Source organism: Cryptomeria japonica, chromosome 2, assembly GCF_030272615.1.
Source record: "Cryptomeria japonica chromosome 2, Sugi_1.0, whole genome shotgun sequence".
Classification (NCBI taxonomy): Eukaryota; Viridiplantae; Streptophyta; class Pinopsida; order Cupressales; family Cupressaceae; genus Cryptomeria; species Cryptomeria japonica.
The window spans coordinates 600881071-600891132 of record NC_081406.1 but is presented as its reverse complement, the minus strand read 5'-3'; positions in this window follow the sequence as shown (position 1 = coordinate 600891132).

Sequence of the window (10062 nt, the reverse complement as noted above, 5' to 3'; positions counted from 1 at the left end):
TGAAGGCATTTACAACTTGCAACAAAAATCCCACAGAAATCACTTAAAGGTTATTCTCATAAATTTGTGCACAACGATGAAACAAAGTACCACAATGAAGAATGTCCTTCCATTTGGCAAGGATATCACCATAGCTTTTTTTAAAATCTCCATAAAATTTAACACAAAATCTTTTGCATGACCTAATGAGAATCTGGCCTCCTAGCATTAAGCCTTCTCACGAGCCACCCCCAAGCTAGGAGGTCCTTAAAAAACTCTTAAGATTACACTCACACCACAAAATCTATTCAGATGTCCATTACATATCACATAAAAAATTGCATTAAAAAACCCATGAAACCAAAATTACTACGGTTGAACCTTCTTCAAGATTCAATATAGAAAGATATGAGGATACCATTTGTCTCCCCTCACATTTCATTCTAAAAAATAAATCAACCATATTAATTAAAACCGAGTGAATAAGCACATTAACATGCAACACTATTGAATACATCTATCCAATCATTGAAATAAGAAACATGACAATAATATTAAAATAGAACTCTCTAACCTTTCAAATAATCTTAATGAAGAATGGATGCAGATCAATAAATGAACTCCACTTCAAAGCTTCCTTCCTCAAGCCAAACCCTTTACAAATTTTATTTTAAACTCCCGTCCCCTTCTCCTATTTACAAACCAAGATATAAAAAAATGAATACCTAAAAAGCCCAAGGTTTCTCTTCAAACTTGAGAATTAAATAGAAATCGTAATCTGATGTGAAGGTGACTCTTCACAATTAACCTTCTAAAATAACCCTATATAATCTTCTTCACTCATGTGTTCGAGCAATCTTCATGTGACCACTTTTTCAATTTTGATCTTCCAAATGTGTGAGCAAGATAATGGGGGCCAATTTCTCATCCAAGTCTTCCATGTGTCCCAGTAAAGCATGTTCACAACTTAGGCTTAACCAACATGCTCAAATCTCGTCAAATTTAAAAATGTCATGAAAAGGAGTTCAAAAATAATACATAGTTCACTTTATGACCTCCAAAAGGACCCTAACCCCTAGTTCTATGACCTAGGACCTTAGGAAACCCAAAATGAGATGAAAATAACACTTTAAAACCACCTTAAATCTTATAATATATAAATTTAAATCTTATAATATATAAATTTAAGTTTGAAATTTAAGATAACACATTCTTCCACTAACTCCTTGACACAAAATTCAAAATACATGATCTCCTCATAACACAACAATGCATTTCACAACATAGAACTTGGACAAAATTTACATTATGAACAATAATTTTCATATTTGATCACGAGGATAAATTATATGCCATGGAAGACCTTATCCTCTCCATATAGATCATGTCAAACTCAACTAGTTAAGTACAAATAGGATTTCTAGGTGACCTCCAAAATTTTCCATTGGCCATGGAATTGCCTACATATTCCATTACACTCACTAAAAATTTCATCATAAAGCTAAAGCAACTTGGAATGAAATCAACATAATATATAAATATGAACATTAGTCAAATAGTAAGAAAATTTCAATCCATTCATCATAATGCACATCATCCATAAGATATCGTTTTCATAACACATGTCTATCAATTAATCCATCTAATATAGATATTTCTATTTGTTACAAGACCACTAGTCTAATCAAATAACTAAAAAGTTATATAATTCAAAGCATACATTTATGACCTAATAGTGAATGTAGGATAACCCAAACATTCTCTTTTGGTACAACATCATTAGGAGATTGAATCTTCTCCAATTTTAATTTGCATATCTTTTGATTGATATAATTTAAGACACATTCATGATATACGAATCAAATAAAATTAACATATCCAACTCCTAGTAAGATCACTATCATTAAGCACAACTAAACTAAATTACTTCAACCCAAAATTCCATTTGATTAAATCAATTTTCAACAATGGAACCCATCAAAGAAAAATGAGTAACAACAAACACATGAAAGACTGGGGCTTACAAAGGTAGAACCTCCTCCTAAACTCTTAAGGAGGTCCACTTAGTACACATATCAACTATACAAGTATAATTCTCTTGATTGTATGCACATATTTGTTTTAATTACTAATGTAGGTGAGCCTAGAACTATGAACTTGGTACATTAAATATGGATGATTCTAAGTTATATAGGGTGGCTATTGACAAGGAGACAATTGCATTGAATAAAAATCACACATGAGACTAATTGTCTTAGACTAATTGTCTTTCCCTAATGGTTGCAAAGGGATGTTCCCATATTGAGGGAATTGATTATGGTGAGATTTTCTTTCTAGTTGCTAAGTTGAAATCTATTTTCTTCTTATTATCTATTGCAATAGATTTTGACCTTAACCTTGGCAGCTAGATGGTAATGCAAGTTTCCTTCATGGTTATTTGGAGGAATAAGTTTACATGACACAACCATATCAACATACAAAATTTTTGGCTTTTTAGTTAAATAAATATTTTGATGGTCTTAAGTAATTACCTAGGAAATGGTACCAAAAGCTTGATTCATATGTGTTAGGATTAATATTTCTAATATTTAAATCAAATTGTTATAGTACATATTATAATATGGACAATGATTTCATCTTTGTTATCACATTATGTTGATGATATGTTATTTTTAATAATGAAAATAATGTGATTTGTTAATTGATATTTCATCATACAACATAGTTTGAGATAAAAGATGGTATATTATGCTTATATTTGGTATGGACATTGGAAGAGACAAAGACAACATAAATCTTTGGTTGGGCCAAAGAAAGTATGTGAACATGGTCTTGGAGAGTCAACATGACAACTTGTAGGCTTTATGTGTTCTCATTTGATATTGAGGGAATTGATTACGGTGAGATTTTCTCTTCAATTGCTAAGTTGACAAATCAATTTGTTTTGTGTTATCTATTGCACTATAGTTTGACCATAAGGTTGAGTAAGTGGATCTAAACATAACTTTCATTCATGATATTTTGGAGAAATAAATTTAAATGACAAAACAAGAGCACTATGTTAAAAAAGGTAAAGAAAATTTGGTTTGTAAGTTTAAATATTTGTATAGTCTTAAGTAATCACCTAGGATGTGGTGCTAAAAGTTTAAATACTTTGTATTAGGACTAATATTTCTAATATATAAAACAAAATATTATAATATCCATTATAAGATGGATAATTATTGCATCCTTGTTATCACATTATGTTGATACTATATTATTTTCGATAATGGTAAGGCATAATTTGTCATTTATAATCTCATCTTTCAACATAGTTTGAGATGAAGAACTTTGAGATATTAGGTTCATCTTGGGTATGGAGATTATAAGAGATAGATAAAGCATAAAGCTTTACTTTGTCCAAATTAAGTATGTGAACTTGGTGTTAGAGAGTCAACATGATAGCTTGTAGGACTTTATGTTTTCTCATTTTGATAGGAACTAAGTCATCAATAGAGAAGTATCTAAATCCTTATGATGAGATTAATGATATGTCTTGAGAATAATATGCTAGTTCCATTAGGAGATTAAAATATATGCTATGGTCTATGCTAGACTGGATACATCACCCAAACACTTGGGAGTCTTGAGTTGATTCATGGTTAATATTGGTTTAGTACATTGGGAGGCAGTGAATACAATCTTTATATATCTTTGGGACACTTTTGACTACTCCATTTTTTGTCATGGTAATTTTATAAAGGAATGATACATAGTGATTGTTCATGGACATGTGGATTCTAATTGGGTTCAAGGGGATGTTGATAGTAAGAGATCCAATAATGAATATATTTTTACTACGTGTTTGGTGGTGCAATTAGTTGGATGAGTAAAGAAATAGACCATGATTTCTTTCTCCACTATAGAACTAGATTATGTGACAACTACTCATTATTTTAAGAAAGATATGTGGCTTAAAATTTTTGTGTTCAAAAGTGGTGTTGACTATAGGAGCTATTACAATTCTATGTGATAGAGTGTCATATGGTAGGAAAAGAACCCAATCTTTAACGTAAGGATAAAAAACATCGATGTTAAATATCATTTTATTCGTATCATGGTAATATATGGAAAGGTGATGCTCAATATAGTTGATGCTTTTGTAATGGTGGGAAAATGATGAGTGATAGATCAAGAGGAAAACTAACCCTTTCCCTCAAAGGGAGATGAGAGTTTTACTATTGACTATCCTTCAAGAACTTTTCACCATTACATTAGGAAGATAAGGGGTAATTCACTAGATTCAATCTCCACACAAACATGAGAGATTGAATTTTGAATGAATTAAGAATGTTAAGTTGATCCCCTTATTCCTTTGTTTGATTTAGAAAGGAAATTGATTGAATTAAGTAGTGCGAATGTGACAAAGAATCGATTATAACTTGAGATCTGAATATGGGATGAAGTTGTGCATCTGGAGTTGGTAGTAAAATGCTGAGATGAAGTCGCCCTGCAAATTTGACAAAAAGTTGTCTGGATCGTGGCAGGAATGTACATGCTCCTCTGAAAAATCCGCAAAATGAAAAGGGTTTTTCCACCTCTACAAATGAAGCCCGAATCCGAAAGTACAACTGCGCACCTGCAACCTACACATAAAAAAGAGAGGGAAATGTGTTGGGATTGGGGGTTTGCCTTTAGGTCAAACCCCAGTTTTGGAATTAACCAAGTAATGAAAGAAAGTACTTGCAAGTAGATGTAAATGAAAGACTGAATTGTAAATCACCTCAAGGGAGGTTGTAGTAGCAATGTTGATAGAAATGTTTGTATGGAATTGTATGTTGAAATCAATCTCCTCTTCAATGGTTGAATACTTGACTTGAATGCAACACCTATCCTTGAAGGGAGACTTGAGAATGCTCAATGCTAGAAAAGAATGCTTGAATGCTTAATCGCTTGAACATATCCAACTTTGACCTATCCAACTTATGCAAATGAGAGGACGAATGCCCCTTAAATACATGTTTGAAGGATTTGAATTTTGTCACGGGCCGACATCGGGGAGATTTCCCGCTCACTGCATAACCTACAATGCTTGCTATAGAAAGGTCCTGCCCCAAAATAGGGTAGGGACAGGGGCGCCACGCCCCTATCCTAGGAGGACACGGGTGGGGACAGGGGCACCACGCCCCTGTCCTACCCCTTTCTCCAGGGCAAAGTGCGGATAGAGTGATGCAGAGGTCAAGGAAGAAGTTGTTTTCGCAAGCCGAGCACTCTTTGATCTCCGATCAGGCTAGAGGATTCAATTTCGCATGCGTGAGGACCCTAATACAGTCGTAAATTGCTAGGGTCACAATTTTATGACACTGCAACTTTGTAGAATGTTGTAGATTCATTAATGATACTAGTGAACACATAAAATTTCAAGTAGCATTACAAGTCTATGTTGGAATCAAGGAACACTGAGAGGGGGGGTGAATCAATGTTCTACTGGTAAATAAATTTCAAGCTTATTCTCAGACCAGCGGAAGCAGATGCAAGAAGGTAAAATGCAGAAACACAAGATAATTAGCCACGAAATCATAACACCAATTTTTTTACGTGGAAACCCGAAAAGGGAAAAACCACGGTGGGATTGAAACCCACAATATTCATATACTATGATCAGGAGTACATAAATATTGCATAAGGGGAATGCACTTGCATTCAGGCACACTTCTTAGAACCAAAGGTTCAATTACAATATGGAAGTCTCACTGACTTATAGTTCAATTACAATGATAAATTCAGTTGTTGAACTCCAAAATAACATCAAACAATGCCTGGATGAGTTCCGATTAAGTGCAAGAAGTCTGACTGTAACAACTCTGCAACTCTGCTCTATTTTGCTTCCCAGCCAGCTATCGGATCAAGAACGTGCACGTGAAACTACACCAAAAAGGGTTCTCGATCACAACTCGCTCATACCATCACCCAAAAAGATCTTCTACATCGGTCATATATATTCGCAATCACAAAATAAGATAGTCATCAAGTCGACCAAGCACAATATGCAAGGTAACGTGTAACTAGGTGTCGGCTTAGACCGGATCTCCAAAACATATGCGGATCAACCAAATTATGTCTAAATTATTTCTATATGTCTTCCCTATCATCCCACGCACAAATCTCACCACCGCAATCACCACAAAGATTTCGGACCAAAAGTGCTTTGCTTATCCTTGTAGCGTCGTAAAATTGCGACACTTGCAATTTCGACTGCATTTGGGTCTTCACAATGGCGGCGCAACGTTGAACCTGAATGGAGACCCCGAAACCTGTTTACGACATCAAAAACTGCATCTTTATGCACCTTGGCCTGATCCTCCTTGCACCCTGCTGTCCCGGGAGGTGGGACCATGGCGCCCAACGCCCTGGTCCTTCAGGACCATGGCGCCTAGCGCCCTGGTCCCTCAGGACCATGGCGTTGGGCGCCCTAGTCCCTGGCCCTATTTTGGGCCCGGTTTCTTGTTGGGCATCGGGTCTTCAAGTTTGCAATTTGGAAAATGATGTTCCTAGGTCGGCCTAAGGTCGGAAAAATCAGTCTCCTAACCCTAATTGACAAGTATATAAATTACATTTCCCCTCCCAGAAAGGGTGGTAGGAAAAGAGGAAAAAGATAGGTGTGCAAGACGCGGAAGCGATAGGCAAACATTCAAACATTCAAACATTCAAGCATCCCTTCAAGCAATTGAGCATTCTAGGTCTCCATTCAAGGCTAGGTGTTGCATTCAAGACAAGGATTCAACCATTGAAGAGGAGATCACCTACAACATACAACATACAACATACAACATCATTACACCTTCGCATGTGAGAATACAAACATTCTTACAACAAGGTATCAGTACTTGATTACATTACAAACATTTACATTTACAACATTCTCATTTCTTGGTTAATTCCAAAATCAGGGTTTGACCTGAAGGCAAACCCCTAATCCCTAACCCCCCAATCGTCCTCTCTTTTCTGTGTGTAGGTTGCAGGTACGCGACTGTAATTGAAGATCTGGAATCCTTGTGCAGAGACGAACAGATCCCCCTTCATTTCACGGATTTTTCGGAGGACCGTGTGCACTCCGGGTGCCATCGTCCCGTCAACTTTCGCTCAAACTTGCAGGATAGCATCGTCTAGACATTTTACTGCTAATTTCAGGTCTGTAGCTTCATCTCGTGTCCCAATCTCCGTCTACAAGCGAATCTTTCTTACTTTTACATACATTCCTAGTTCAATCCTTCTATCTACATTCTTTACAAAAGAGGGTATCCTTGTTGTCTCAACCCTTGAAACTCATTTAGAATCTAGTCTTGCATTGTGTGGGATTGGATCTTGTGGGTTTCAACCCCTCTTTTGAATGTAAAGTCTCTCCTAAGTGAAAACCGTCAATCCTAGTGACCTCCTTTCTCTCTCCATGGAGTGGGGGAACACCTAGGGTTCGATTTTCCGCTTTACAATCCTGAAATACCGAAGACAAATTACTGGACCATTTCCTCTATCGGATATCAAAATCCATAGCTACCAAATAATATTTCCAAGAAGAGTTTCCATCACTGACAACCCTAAACCATTATACATGCACTAGAATTCACCGAATGAGTGTCAATTTCCAACAATCTCCCCCTTTGGCATTGATGGAAACACTCATGAAAAATATCTAAGTGTTGAGACCAGTATACTAGATCAAAATTTATAAGGCTCCCCCTTAGACCAAAAACTCAAAAGCCTGTATCATTATGTACATTTTTCACTCTACTCTCCCCCTTTTACAACAATGCCAAAGTTGGGGTGCTACTCTGATACCAATTGTTGGAATCAAGGAACACTGAGAGGGGAGGGGGGTGAATCAGTGTTCTACTGGTAAATAAATTTTCAAGCTTATTCTCAGACCACCGGAAGCAAATGCAAGAAAGTAAAATGCAGAAACATAAGATAATCAACCACAAAATCATAACACCAAGATTTTTACATGGAAACCTGTAAAGGAAAAAACCACGGTGGGATTGGAACCCATAATATTCATATACTGTGCTCAGGAGTACATAAATATTATATAAGGGGAATGCACTTGCATTCAGGCACACTGCCTAGAACCAAAGGTTCATTTACAATATGGAAGTCTAACTGAATTACAGTTCAATTGCAATGATAAATTCAATTGTTGAACTCTAAAATAACATCAAAAAATGTCTGGATGAGTTTTGGTTAAGTGCAAGAAGTTTGACTGTAACACCTCTCCAACTCTGCTCTATTCTGCTTCTTAGTCAGCTATCAGATCAAGAACATGCATGTGAAATTGCACCAAAAAGGGTTCTCGATCACAAATCGCTCATACCATCACCCAAAATATCTTCTACATCAGTCAATATATATCTATAATCATAAAATAAGACATTCATCAAGTCGGCCAAGCACAATATGCAATGTAATGTGTAACCGGGTGTCATCTTAGACCGGATCTCTAAAACATATGCGGATCAACCAAATTATGTCTAAATGATTTCTATATGTTAGCCCTATCATCCCATGCATGAAGCTCACCATTGCAATCACCACAAAGATTCCAAACCAAAAGTGCTATGCTTATCCTGAAATACCAGAGACAGATTATTGGACCATTTCCTCTACCAGATATCAAAATCCATAGCTACCGGGTGATATTTTGAAGAAGAGTTTCCATCAATGACAATCCTAAACCATTATACATGCACTAGAATTCACCGGATGCATGTCAATTGCCAATAGTCTATGGGCCTCTTGGCCCTTAGAAAGTGGTACTCCCTTTATTCTTGAAAGGTTTTATAAAAGTGGGATAATATAGGAAATGTGTCTCAACCCCACTTATAATAATTAAAAATGGGCCTAATTATCCTCCTAGATCAAAAGTTATGGATTCTAGAATTTGGGCTTCCCCATGTTAGAAATTTGAAAACATCTATGACATATAAAAGAGCTATAAGAGGGGTTATACTTGTTGATCAACTTTTGAAACATATTTAAATGGAGATAATGAAGTGCACCCAATCTGATGATTAGATTAATATGATCACCATATGACAAGTGAAAGGAATATGTTATTTTTAGCTCATCAATTCATCATGAGATTTGGGTGTTATACTTTTAACTAGAGATGCACAAACCATAATTTTGGGTGGTTTTTACTCATGGTTTTCTAATTATCATTTGGTGGTAACTTCATTTATTGCATTTCTAATTTATTTGGAGATTGATATGAAGGTTTGTGTAGTGGTTTTTATAGGTAATGTTATGCTATCATAATTATTCTAGATCTTTGCTTGGCAATACCCATATAAAGGCATTGACTCCGCAAGTCTATTGCACCCTTTGATTACTAAATGATATATTGTTACTTTGGAGTGTGAGATTTTTCTCCCAATTTTAATCCCTACACAAATCAATGTGTTATGGTATGTTACTTTTGTGTTTATTTCCTTTTAACTATAATATGATAAACTAGTTTAATTTTACACTCATCTTCTCTCATAGATTAGTGTAGGAAGCATATTTTGCACCTCTACTTCATTTCAAGAGACTAGTAATTGTACACCATATTATTCAACCTATAAATTAATGTATAAATCATAGGATAATTCAATGGCAAGGATATTATATTTAAAGAAATGACATGCTTATTTATAGAATAAATCTAGAGAAAAACATAATGATGCACATGCTCAAATTTTGGGTATGCCTAGCTCAAATAAAATAGCAAAACATGTTGGCTCATGTCCTACATCCCCTACTCTTTCAAATAGAAATGACCTTGAGTATGATACCACACTTCACGATGTTAGTGAACCTATATATTCAAAATGTGTTCATAAAGAGATGGTAATTGACCAAGAATTAGATTTACTTAATCACCTTAGACAAAGGCAAAAAGAACTTCAAGAACCAATAAAATTCCAACAAGTTCAAATTTCTCAACATCTCCAGTTACATGATTTTTTCCTAGTAGGAGAATCAAAATTATGCTCATAACATTCCTATCAACCATTTCTAATTCAACAATATAATTAGCAATTCATTAACCCTTTAAAAGTAAAA